The sequence below is a fragment of the Phalangium opilio genome, unplaced genomic scaffold (assembly GCF_054372755.1).
Source record: "Phalangium opilio isolate 3A_F unplaced genomic scaffold, DU_Popi_V2 ptg000017l_1, whole genome shotgun sequence".
NCBI classification, from domain to species: Eukaryota; Metazoa; Arthropoda; class Arachnida; order Opiliones; family Phalangiidae; genus Phalangium; species Phalangium opilio.
Genome location: NW_028324151.1, coordinates 13,294,782 through 13,305,906, shown reverse-complemented (window position 1 = coordinate 13,305,906; position 11,125 = coordinate 13,294,782). Strand labels below are relative to the sequence as shown.

At 46.1% G+C, this 11,125-nt stretch overlaps 1 non-coding gene across 1 annotated transcript; it reads left to right on the top strand.

Moving 5' to 3' along the window:
• The first annotated feature begins 9,350 nt into the window (after nt 1-9,350).
• TRNAY-GUA (transfer RNA tyrosine (anticodon GUA)) lies at nt 9,351-9,423 on the top strand. Its single transcript has one exon. It is a non-coding gene; the product is annotated as a tRNA-Tyr (tRNA).
• The last annotated feature ends 1,702 nt before the right edge of the window (nt 9,424-11,125 follow it).

Genomic DNA, 11,125 nt, shown 5'->3' with positions numbered 1-11,125 from the left:
TACGTGACAACCATTTAATTTCTGAGCATACGTGGCTCAATGGTTAGCGCTTTCGGCTGTTAACTAATAGGTTCGTGGTTCGAGCCCACAAGGGAGCGGTGTTAAGGGATCTTAAATGTAACGTAAAAAGTCAGAGTTTTTCCACAATACCTGACGAACATTTAGTTTTTGGGCTTCCGTGGCGCAATGGTTAGCGCGTTCGGTTGTTAACCGAAAGGTTGGTGGTTCGAGCGCACCCGGGAGCGGTGTTGTGTAGTCTCAAATGTAACGTAAAAAGAAAAGTTTTTCCACAATACCTGACGAACATTTAATTTTTGGGCTTCCGTGGCGCAATGGTTAGCGCGTTCAGCTGTTAACCGAAAGGTTGGTGGTTCGAGCCCACCCGGGAGAGGTGTTGTGGGGTCTCAGATGTAGCGTGAAAAGTCATAACTTTTCCACAATACCTGACAACCATTTTATTTCTGAGCTTCCGTGGCTCAATGGTTAGCGCGTTCGGCTGTTAACCAACAGGTTGGTTGTTCAAGCCCACCCGGGAGCGGTGTTAAGGGATCTCTAATGTAACGTAAAAAGTCAGAGTTTTTCCACAATACCTGACGAACATTTAATTTTTGGGCTTCCGTGACGCAATGGTTAGCGCGTTCAGCTGTTAACCGAAAGGTTGGTGGTTCGAGCCCACCCGGAAGAGGTGTTGTGGGGTCTCAGATGTAGCGTAAAAAGTCAAAACTTTTCCACAATACGTGACAACCATTAAATTTCTAAGCTTCCGTGGCTAAATGTTTAGCGCGTTCGGCTGTTAACCAATAGGTTGGTGGTTCGAGCCCACCCGGGAGCGGTGTTAAGGGATCTCAAATGTAACGTAAAAAGTCAGAGTTTTTTTCACAATACCTGACGAACATTTTATTTTTGGGCTTCCTTGGCGCAATGGTTAGCGCGTTCGGCTGTTAACCGAAAGGTTGGTGGTTCGAGCCCACCCGGGAGAGGTGTTGTGGGGTCTCAGATGTAGCGTGAAAAGTCATAACTTTTTCACAATACCTGACAACCATTTAATTTCTAAGCTTCCGTGGCTCAATGGTTAGCGCGTTCGGCTGTTAACCAATAGGTTGGTGGTTCGAGCCCACCCGGGAGCGGTGTTGTGGGGTCTCAGATAAAGCTTGAAAAGTCATAACTTTTCCACAATACGTGACAACCATTTAATTTCTGAGCATCCGTGGCTCAATGGTTAGCGCTTTCGGCTGTTAACCAATAGGTTCGTGGTTCGAGCCCACCCGGGAGCGGTGTTAAGGGATCTTAAATGTAACGTAAAAAGTCAGAGTTTTTCTACAATACCTGACGAACAATTAGTTTTTGGGCTTCCGTGGCTAAATGTTTAGCGCGTTCGGCTGTTAACCAATAGGTTGGTGGTTCGAGCCCACCCGGGAGCGGTGTTAAGGGATCTCAAATGTAACGTAAAAAGTCAGAGTTTTTTTCACAATACCAGACGAACATTTTATTTTTGGGCTTCCTTGGCGCAATGGTTAGCGCGTTCGGCTGTTAACCGAAAGGTTGGTGGTTCGAGCCCACCCGGGAGAGGTGTTGTGGGGTCTCAGATGTAGCGTGAAAAGTCATAACTTTTTCACAATACGTGACAACCATTTAATTTCTGAGCATCCGTGGCTCAATGGTTAGCGCTTTCGGCTGTTAACCAATAGGTTCGTGGTTCGAGCCCACCCGGGAGCGGTGTTAAGGGATCTTAAATGTAACGTAAAACATCAGAGTTTTTCCACAATACCTGACGAACATTTAGTTTTTGGGCTTCCGTGGCGCAATGGTTAGCGCGTTCGGTTGTTAACCGAAAGGTTAGTGGTTCGAGCGCACCCGGGAGCGGTGTTGTGTAGTCTCAAATGTAACGTAAAAAGAAAAGTTTTTCCACAATACCTGACGAACATTTAATTTTTGGGCTTCCGTGGCGCAATGGTTAGCGCGTTCAGCTGTTAACCGAAAGGTTGGTGGTTCGGGCCCACCCGGGAGAGGTGTTGTGGGGTCTCAGATGTAGCGTGAAAAGTCATAACTTTTCCACAATACCTGACAACCATTTAATTTCTGAGCTTCCGTGGCTCAATGGTTAGCGCGTTCGGCTGTTAACCAACAGGTTGGTTGTTCAAGCCCACCCGGGAGCGGTGTTAAGGGATCTCAAATGTAACGTAAAAAGTCAGAGTTTTTCCACAATACCTGACGAACATTTAATTTTTGGGCTTCCGTGACAAAATGGTTAGCGCGTTCAGCTGTTCACCGAAAGGTTGGTGGTTCGAGCCCACCCGGGAGAGGTGTTGTGGGGTCTCAGATGTAGCGTAAAAAGTCAAAACTTTTCCACAATACGTGACAACCATAAAATTTCTAAGCTTCCGTGGCTAAATGTTAAGCGCGTTCGGCTGTTAACCAATAGGTTGGTGGTTCGAGCCCACCCGGGAGCGGTGTTAAGGGATCTCAAATGTAACGTAAAAAGTCAGAGTTTTTTTCACAATACCTGACGAACATTTTATTTTTGGGCTTCCTTGGCGCAATGGTTAGCGCGTTCGGCTGTTAACCGAAAGGTTGGTGGTTCGAGCCCACCCGGGAGAGGTGTTGTGGGGTCTCAGATGTAGCGTGAAAAGTCATAACTTTTTCAAAATACCTGACAACCATTTAATTTCTAAGCTTCCGTGGCTCAATGGTTAGCGCGTTCGGCTGTTAACCAATAGGTTGGTGGTTCGAGCCCACCCGGGAGCGGTGTTATGGGGTCTCCAATGTAACGTAAAAAGTCAGAGGTTTTCCACAATACCTGACGAACATTTAATTTTTGGGCTTCCGTGGCGCAATGGTTAGCGCGTTCAGCTGTTAACCGAAAGGGTGGTGGTACGAGCCCACCCGGGAGAGGTGTTGTGGGGTCTCAGATGTAGCTTGAAAAGTCATAACTTTTCCACAATACGTGACAACCATTTAATTTCTGAGCATCCGTGGCTCAATGGTTAGCGCTTTCGGCTGTTAACCAATAGGTTCGTGATTCGAGCCCACCCGGGAGCGGTGTTAAGGGATCTTAAATGTAACGTAAAAAGTCAGAGTTTTTCCACAATACCTGACGAACATTTAGTTTTTGGGCTTCCGTGGCGCAATGATTAGCGCGTTCGGTTGTTAACCGACAGGTTGGTGGTTCGAGCGCACCCGGGAGCGGTGTTGTGTAGTCTCAAATGTAACGTAATAAGAAAAGTTTTTCCACAATACCTGACGAACATTTTATTTTTGGGCTTCCGTTGCGCAATGGTTAGCGCGTTCAGCTGTTAACCGAAAGGTTGGTGGTTCGAGCCCACCCGGGAGAGGTGTTGTGGGGTCTCAGATGTAGCGTGAAAAGTCATAACTTTTCCACAATACCTGACAACCATTTAATTTCTGAGCTTCCGTGGCTCAATGGTTAGCGCGTTCGGCTGTTAACCAACAGGTTGGTTGTTCAAGCCCACCCGGGAGCGGTGTTAAGGGATCTCAAATGTAACGTAAAAAGTCAGAGTTTTTCCACAATACCTGACGAACATTTAATTTTTGGGCTTCCGTGACGCAATAGTTAGCGCGTTCAGCTGTTAACCGAAAGGTTGGTGGTGCGAGCCCACCCGGGAGAGGTGTTGTGGGGTCTCAGATGTAGCTTGAAAAGTCATAACTTTTCCACAATACCTGACAACCATTTAATTTCTGAGCTTCCGTGGCTCAATGGTTAGCGCGTTCGGCTGTTAACCAACAGGTTGGTTGTTCAAGCCCACCCGGGAGCGGTGTTAAGGGATCTCAAATGTAACGTAAAAAGTCAGAGTTTTTCCACAATACCTGACGAACATTTAATTTTTGGCCTTCCGTGACGCAATGGTTAGCGCGTTCAGCTGTTCACCGAAAGGTTGGTGGTTCGAGCCCACCCGGGAGAGGTGTTGTGGGGTCTCAGATGTAGCGTAAAAAGTCAAAACTTTTCCACAATACGTGACAACCATTAAATTTCTAAGCTTCCGTGGCTAAATGTTTAGCGCGTTCGGCTGTTAACCAATAGTTTGGTGGTTCGAGCCCACCCGGGAGCGGTGTTAAGGGATCTCAAATGTAACGTAAAAAGTCAGAGTTTTTTTCACAATACCTGACGAACATTTTATTTTTGGGCTTCCTTGGCGCAATGGTTAGCGCGTTCGGCTGTTAACCGAAGGGTTGGTGGTTCGAGCCCACCCGGGAGAGGTGTTGTGGGGTCTCAGATGTAGCGTGAAAAGTCATAACTTTTTCACAATACTTGACAACCATTAAATTTCTAAGCTTCCGTGGCTCAATGGTTAGCGCGTTCGGCTGTTAACCATTAGGTTGGTTCTTCGAGCCCACTCGGGAGCGGTGTTAAGGGATCTCAAATGTAACGTAAAAAGTCAGAGTTTTTCCACAATGTCTGACGAACATTTAATTTTTGGGCTTCCGTGGCGCAATGGTTAGCGCGTTCGGCTGTTAACCGAAAGGTTGGTGGTTCGAGCTTACACGGGAGCGGTGTAAAGGGATCTCAAGTGTAACGTAAAAAGTCAGAGTTTTTCCACAATACCTGACGAACATATAATTTTTGGGCTTCCGTGGCGCAATGGTAAGCGCGTTCGGCTGTTAACCAATAGGTTGGTGGTTCGAGCCCAGCCGGGAGAGGTGTAGTGGGGTCTCAGATGTAGCGTGAAAAGTCATAACTTTTTCACAATACCTGACAACCATTTAATTTCTGAGCTCCCGTGGCTCAATGGTTATCGCGTTCGGCTGTTAACCGAAAGGTTGGTGGTTCGAGCCCACCCGGGAGAGGTGTTGTGGGGTCTCAGATGTAGCGTGAAAAGTCATAACTTTTCCACAATACCTGACAACCATTTAATTTCTGAGCTTCCATGGCTCAATGGTTAGCGCGTTCGGCTGTTAACCAATAGGTTTGTTGTTCGAGCCCACCCGGGAGCGGTGTTATGGGATCTCAAATGTAACGTAAAAAGTCAGAGTTTTTCCACAATACCTGACGAACATTTAATTTTTGGGCTTCCGTGGCGCAATGGTTATCGCGTTCGGCTGTTAACCGAAAGGTTGGTGGTTCGAGCCCACCCGGGAGAGGTGTTGTGGGGTCTCAGATGTAGCGTGAAAAGTCATAACTTTTCCACAATAACTGACAACCATTTAATTTCTGAGCTTCCATGGCTCAATGGTTAGCGCGTTCGGCTGTTAACCAATAGGTTTGTTGTTCGAGCCCACCCGGGAGCGGTGTTATGGGATCTCAAATGTAACGTAAAAAGTCAGAGTTTTTCCACAATACCTGACGAACATTTAATTTTTGGGCTTCCGTGGCGCAATGGTTATCGCGTTCGCTGTTAACCGAAAGGTTGGTGGTTCGAGCCCACCCGGGAGAGGTGTTGTGGGGTCTCAGAAGTAGTGTGAAAAGTCATAACTTTTTCACAATACCTGACAACCATTTACTTTCTGAGCTCCCGTGGCTCAATGGTTTGCGCATTCGGCTGTTAACCAATAGGTTGGTGGTTCGAGCCCACCCGGGAGCGCTGTTTTGGGACCTCAAATGTAACGTAAAAAGTCAGAGTTTTTCCACAATACCTGACGAACATTTAATTTTTGGGCTTCCGTGGCGCAATGGTTATCGCGTTCGGCTGTTAACCGAAAGGTTGGTGGTTCGAGCCCACCCGGGAGAGGTGTTGTGGGGTCTCAGATGTAGCGTGAAAAGTCATAACTTTTCCACAATACCTGACAACCATTTAATTTCTGAGCTTCCATGGCTCAATGGTTAGCGCGTTCGGCTGTTAACCAATAGGTTTGTTATTCGAGCCTAGGGTTCGAAAATTACGGTAATTTTGGAAAATGGTAAATTACGCCGTAATTTACCGCGTAAATTACCGCGTAAATTACCATTCACGGTAATTTACGAAATTCAAAAATTAAATTATGTTGATCGTTTATAAGCTAAATAATGAAAAATATCACTTGAACACAGCTATTATTTTTATAGCATAGTATCGTACATTATTTAAACACCGAGTTTTGATGTTTGCAGCTCCAAAATACTTTTGAACAGCAAGATCCACTTGCTTCTTCTTAGCAATTTTGCGAATTATTGCTATTTCACGATTTTAGAACAAAATTCTAGAGAAGGGCCGAATCCAGTTTAAATTGATACCGATATATCGGTTTAGTCAAATTTCGGTACCGATATTGGTATTGGCCCATCTCTAGAAATTTCGAACAACTACAGCTTTCCAGCAAAGAGGGTAGAAAGAGGGGGAGTAGAAGCTAGCGGCTTTGGCAAGGCATTTTGAGTGTTCTCGCTTTTCTTTTTCATTTATTTGTTATATTTTCCTCCTAATATCCGGTTCACCGTATTTCAACCAATAAGAGGGCAGAGAAAGATGCGCGCGCGCACCGGAAGCTTAGAGGTAAACTTTCAAAGCGAGAACACTCACTTAACACCAACCTTTCCGATAACAGCCGAACGAGCTGAAAATGCGCCACAGAAGCCCGGAAATTGAATGGTTGTCAGGTATCGTGGAAAACTTATGACTTTTTACGCTACATCTGAGACCCCACAACACCTCTCCCGGGTGGAGTGGAACCACCAAACTATCGGTTAAAAGCCGAACGCGAATTTCATTGAGCCACGGAAGCTCTGAAATTTAATGGTCGTCAGGTATTGTTGAAAAACTTTGGCTATTTACGTTACATTTGATATCTCACAAAACCGCTCCCAGGTGGGCTCGAACCACCAACCTTTCGGTTAACAGCCGAACGCGCTAACCATTGAGCCACGGAAGCTTAGAAATTAAATGGCTGTCAGGTATCGTGGAAAACTTATGACTTTTTACGCTACATCTGAGAACCCACAACACCTCTCCCGGGTGGAATGGAACCACCAACCTTTCGGTTAACAGCTGAACGCGCTAACCATTGAGCCACGGAAGCTCAGAAATAAACTGGTTGTCAGGTATTGCGGAGAAACTATGACTTTTTACGTTACTTATAAAACTTAACACCAACGTTCCCGGGTGGGTTTGAGCCACCAACCTTTCCGATAACAGACGAACGAGCTGAAAATGCGCCACAGAAGCCCGGAAATTGAATGGTCGTCAGGTATTGTGGAAAAACTTTGACTTTTTACGTCACATCTGAGACCTCACAACACCGCTCCTGGATGGGCTCGAACCACCAACCTTTCGGATAACAGCCGAACGAGCTAACCATTGCGCAACGGAAGCCCAAAAATTAAATGTTCATCTGGTATTGTGGAAAAGCTCTGACTTTTTACGTTACATCTGACACCTCAAAGCACCGCTCCCGGGTGTTCGAACCACCAACCTTTCGGTTAACAGCCGAACGCGCTATCCATAGCGCAACGGAAGCTCAAAAATTAAATGGTCTTCAGGTATAGTGGAGAAACTATGACTTTTTACGTTACTTATAAATATTAACACCAACGTTCCCGGGTGGGCTTGAGCCACCAACCTTTCGGATGACATCCGAACGCGCTAATCATTGCACCACGCAGGCCCAAAAATTAAATGGACGTCTGGTATTGTAGCAAACTTATGACTTTTTACGCGACATCTGAGACCCCACAACACCTCTCATGGGTGGGCTCGAACCACCAACCTTTCGGTTAACAGCTGAACGCGCCAACCATTGCGCCACGGAAGCCCAAAAATTAAACCTTCGTCAGGTATTGTGGAAAAACACTGACTTATTACGTTACATCTGAGACCTCACAACAACGCTCTTGGATGGGCTCGAACCACCAAACTATCGGTTAAAAGCCGAACGCGCTAACAATTGAGCCACGGAAGCTCTGAAATTAAATGGTCGTCAGGTATTGTGGAAAAACTTTGACTTTTTACGTAACATCTGAAACCTCACAGCACCGCTCCTGGGTGGGCTCGAACCACCAACCTTTCGGTTAACAGATGAACGCGATAACCATTGCGCAAAAGAAGCCCAAAAATTAAATGGTCTTCAGGTATTGTGGAAAAACTTTGACTTTTTACGTTACTTATAAAACTTAACACCAACGTTCCCGGGTGGGCTGGTACCACCAACCTTTCAGTAAACAGATGAACGCGATAACCATTGCGCCCCGGAAAACCAAAAATTAAATGGACGTCAGGTATTGTGGATAACTTATGACTTTTTACGCGACATCTGAGACCCCACAACACCTCTCATGGGTGGGCTCGAACCACCAACCTTTCGGTTAACAGCTGAACGCGCCAACCATTGCGCCACGGAAGCCCAAAAATTAAACCTTCGTCAGGTATTGTGCAAAAAACACTGACTTATTACGTTACATCTGAGACCTCACAACAACGCTCTTGGATGGGCTCGAACCACCAAACTATCGGTTCAAAGTCGAACGGCCTAACAATTGAGCCACGGAAGCTCTGAAATTAAATGGTCGTCAGGTATCGTGGAAAAACTTTGACTTTTTACGTAACATCTGAAACCTCACAGCACCGCTCCTGGGTGGGCTCGAACCACCAACCTTTCGGTTAACAGATGAACGCGATAACGATTGCGCAACGCAGATGTAACGTAATAAGTCAGTGTTTTTTGCACAATACCTGACGAAGGTTTAATTTTTGGGCTTCCGTGGCGCAATGGTTGGCGCGTTCAGCTGTTAACCGAAAGGTTGGTGGTTCGAGCCCACCCATGCGAGGTGTTGTGGGGTCTCAGATGTCGCGTAAAAAGTCATAAGTTATCCACAATACCTGACGTCCATTTAATTTTTGGTTTTCCGGGGCGCAATGGTTATCGCGTTCATCTGTTAACCGAAAGGTTGGTGGTTCGAGCCCACCCAGGAGCGGTGCTGTGAGGTTTCAGATGTTACGTAAAAAGTCAAAGTTTTTCCACAATACCTGACGACCATTTAATTTCAGAGCTTCCGTGGCTCAATTGTTAGCGCGTTCGGCTTTTAACCGATAGTTTGGTGGTTCGAGCCCATCCAAGAGCGTTGTTGTGAGGTCTCAGATGTAACGTAATAAGTCAGTTATTTCCACAATACCTGACGAAGGTTTAATTTTTGGGCTTCCGTGGCGCAATGGTTGGCGCGTTCAGCTGTTAACCGAAAGGTTGGTGGTTCGAGCCCACCCATGAGAGGTGTTGTGGGGTCTCAGATGTCGCGTAAAAAGTCATAAGTTTTCCACAATACCTGAAGACCATTTAATTTTTGGGCTTCCGTTGCGCAATGGTTATCGCGTTCATCTGCTTACCGAAAGGTTGGTGGTTCCAGCCCACCCGGGAGCGGTGTTGTGAGGTCTCAGATGTAACGTAAAAAGTCAATGTTTTTCCACAATACCTGACGAACATTTAATTTTTGGGCTTCTGTGGCGCAATGGTTAGCGCGTTCAGCTGTAAACCGAAAGGTTGGTGGTTCGAGCCCACCCGGGAGCAGTGTTGTGAGGGCTCAGATGTAACGTATTAAGTCAAAGTTTTTCCACAATACCTGACGAAAAATTTAATTTCTGAGCTTCCGTGGCGCAATGGTTATCGCGTTCATCTGTTAACCGAAAGGTTGGTGGTTCGAGCCCACCCGGGATAGGTTTTGTGAGATCTCAAATGTAACGTAAAAAGCCGTGGTTTTTCCACAATACCTGACAACATTTGAAATTCTAAGCTTCCGTGGCACAATGCTAATTGCGTTCGGCTGTTATCCGAAAGGTTGGTGCTTCCATTCCACCCGGGAGAGGTGTTGTGGGGTCTCAGATGTCGCGTAAAAAGTCATAAGTTTTCTACAATACCAGACGTCCATTTAATTTTTGGGCCTGCGTGGTGCAATGATTAGCGCGTTCGGATGTCATCCGAAAGGTTGGTGGCTCAAGCCCACCCGGGAACGTTGGTGTTAATATTTATAAGTAACGTAAAAAGTCATAGTTTCTCCACTATACCTGAAGACCATTTAATTTTTGAGCTTCCGTTGCGCTATGGATAGCGCGTTCGGCTGTTAACCGAAAGGTTGGTGGTTCGAACACCCGGGAGCGGTGCTTTGAGGTGTCAGATGTAACGTAAAAAGTCAGAGCTTTTCCACAATACCAGATGAACATTTAATTTTTGGGCTTCCGTTGCGCAATGGTTAGCTCGTTCGGCTGTTATCCGAAAGGTTGGTGGTTCGAGCCCATCCAGGAGCGGTGTTGTGAGGTCTCAGATGTGACGTAAAAAGTCAAAGTTTTTCCACAATACCTGACGACCATTCAATTTCCGGGCTTCTGTGGCGCATTTTCAGCTCGTTCGTCTGTTATCGGAAAGGTTGGTGGCTCAAACCCACCCGGGAACGTTGGTGTTAAGTTTTATAAGTAACGTAAAAAGTCATAGTTTCTCCGCAATACCTGACAACCAGTTTATTTCTGAGCTTCCGTGGCTCAATGGTTAGCGCGTTCAGCTGTTAACCGAAAGGTTGGTGGTTCCATTCCACCCGGGAGAGGTGTTGTGGGTTCTCAGATGTAGCGTAAAAAGTCATAAGTTTTCCACGATACCTGACAGCCATTTAATTTCTAAGCTTCCGTGGCTCAATGGTTAGCGCGTTCGGCTGTTAACCGAAAGGTTGGTGGTTCGAGCCCACCTGGGAGCGGTTTTGTGAGATATCAAATGTAACGTAAATAGCCAAAGTTTTTCAACAATACCTGACGACCATTAAATTTCAGAGCTTCCGTGGCTCAATGAAATTCGCGTTCGGCTTTTAACCGATAGTTTGGTGGTTCCACTCCACCCGGGAGAGGTGTTGTGGGGTCTCAGATGTAGCGTAAAAAGTCATAAGTTTTCCACGATACCTGACAACCATTCAATTTCCGGGCTTCTGTGGCGCATTTTCAGCTCGTTCGGCTGTTATCGGAAAGGTTGGTGTTAAGTGAGTGTTCTCGCTTTGAAAGTTTACCTCTAAGCTTCCGGTGCGCGCGCGCATCTTTCTCTGCCCTCTTATTGGTTGAAATACGGTGAACCGGATATTAGGAGGAAAATATAACAAATAAATGAAAAAGAAAAGCGAGAACACTCAAAATGCCTTGCCAAAGCCGCTAGCTTCTACTCCCCCTCTTTCTACCCTCTTTGCTGGAAAGCTGTAGTTGTTCGAAATTTCTAGAGATGGGCCAATACCAATATC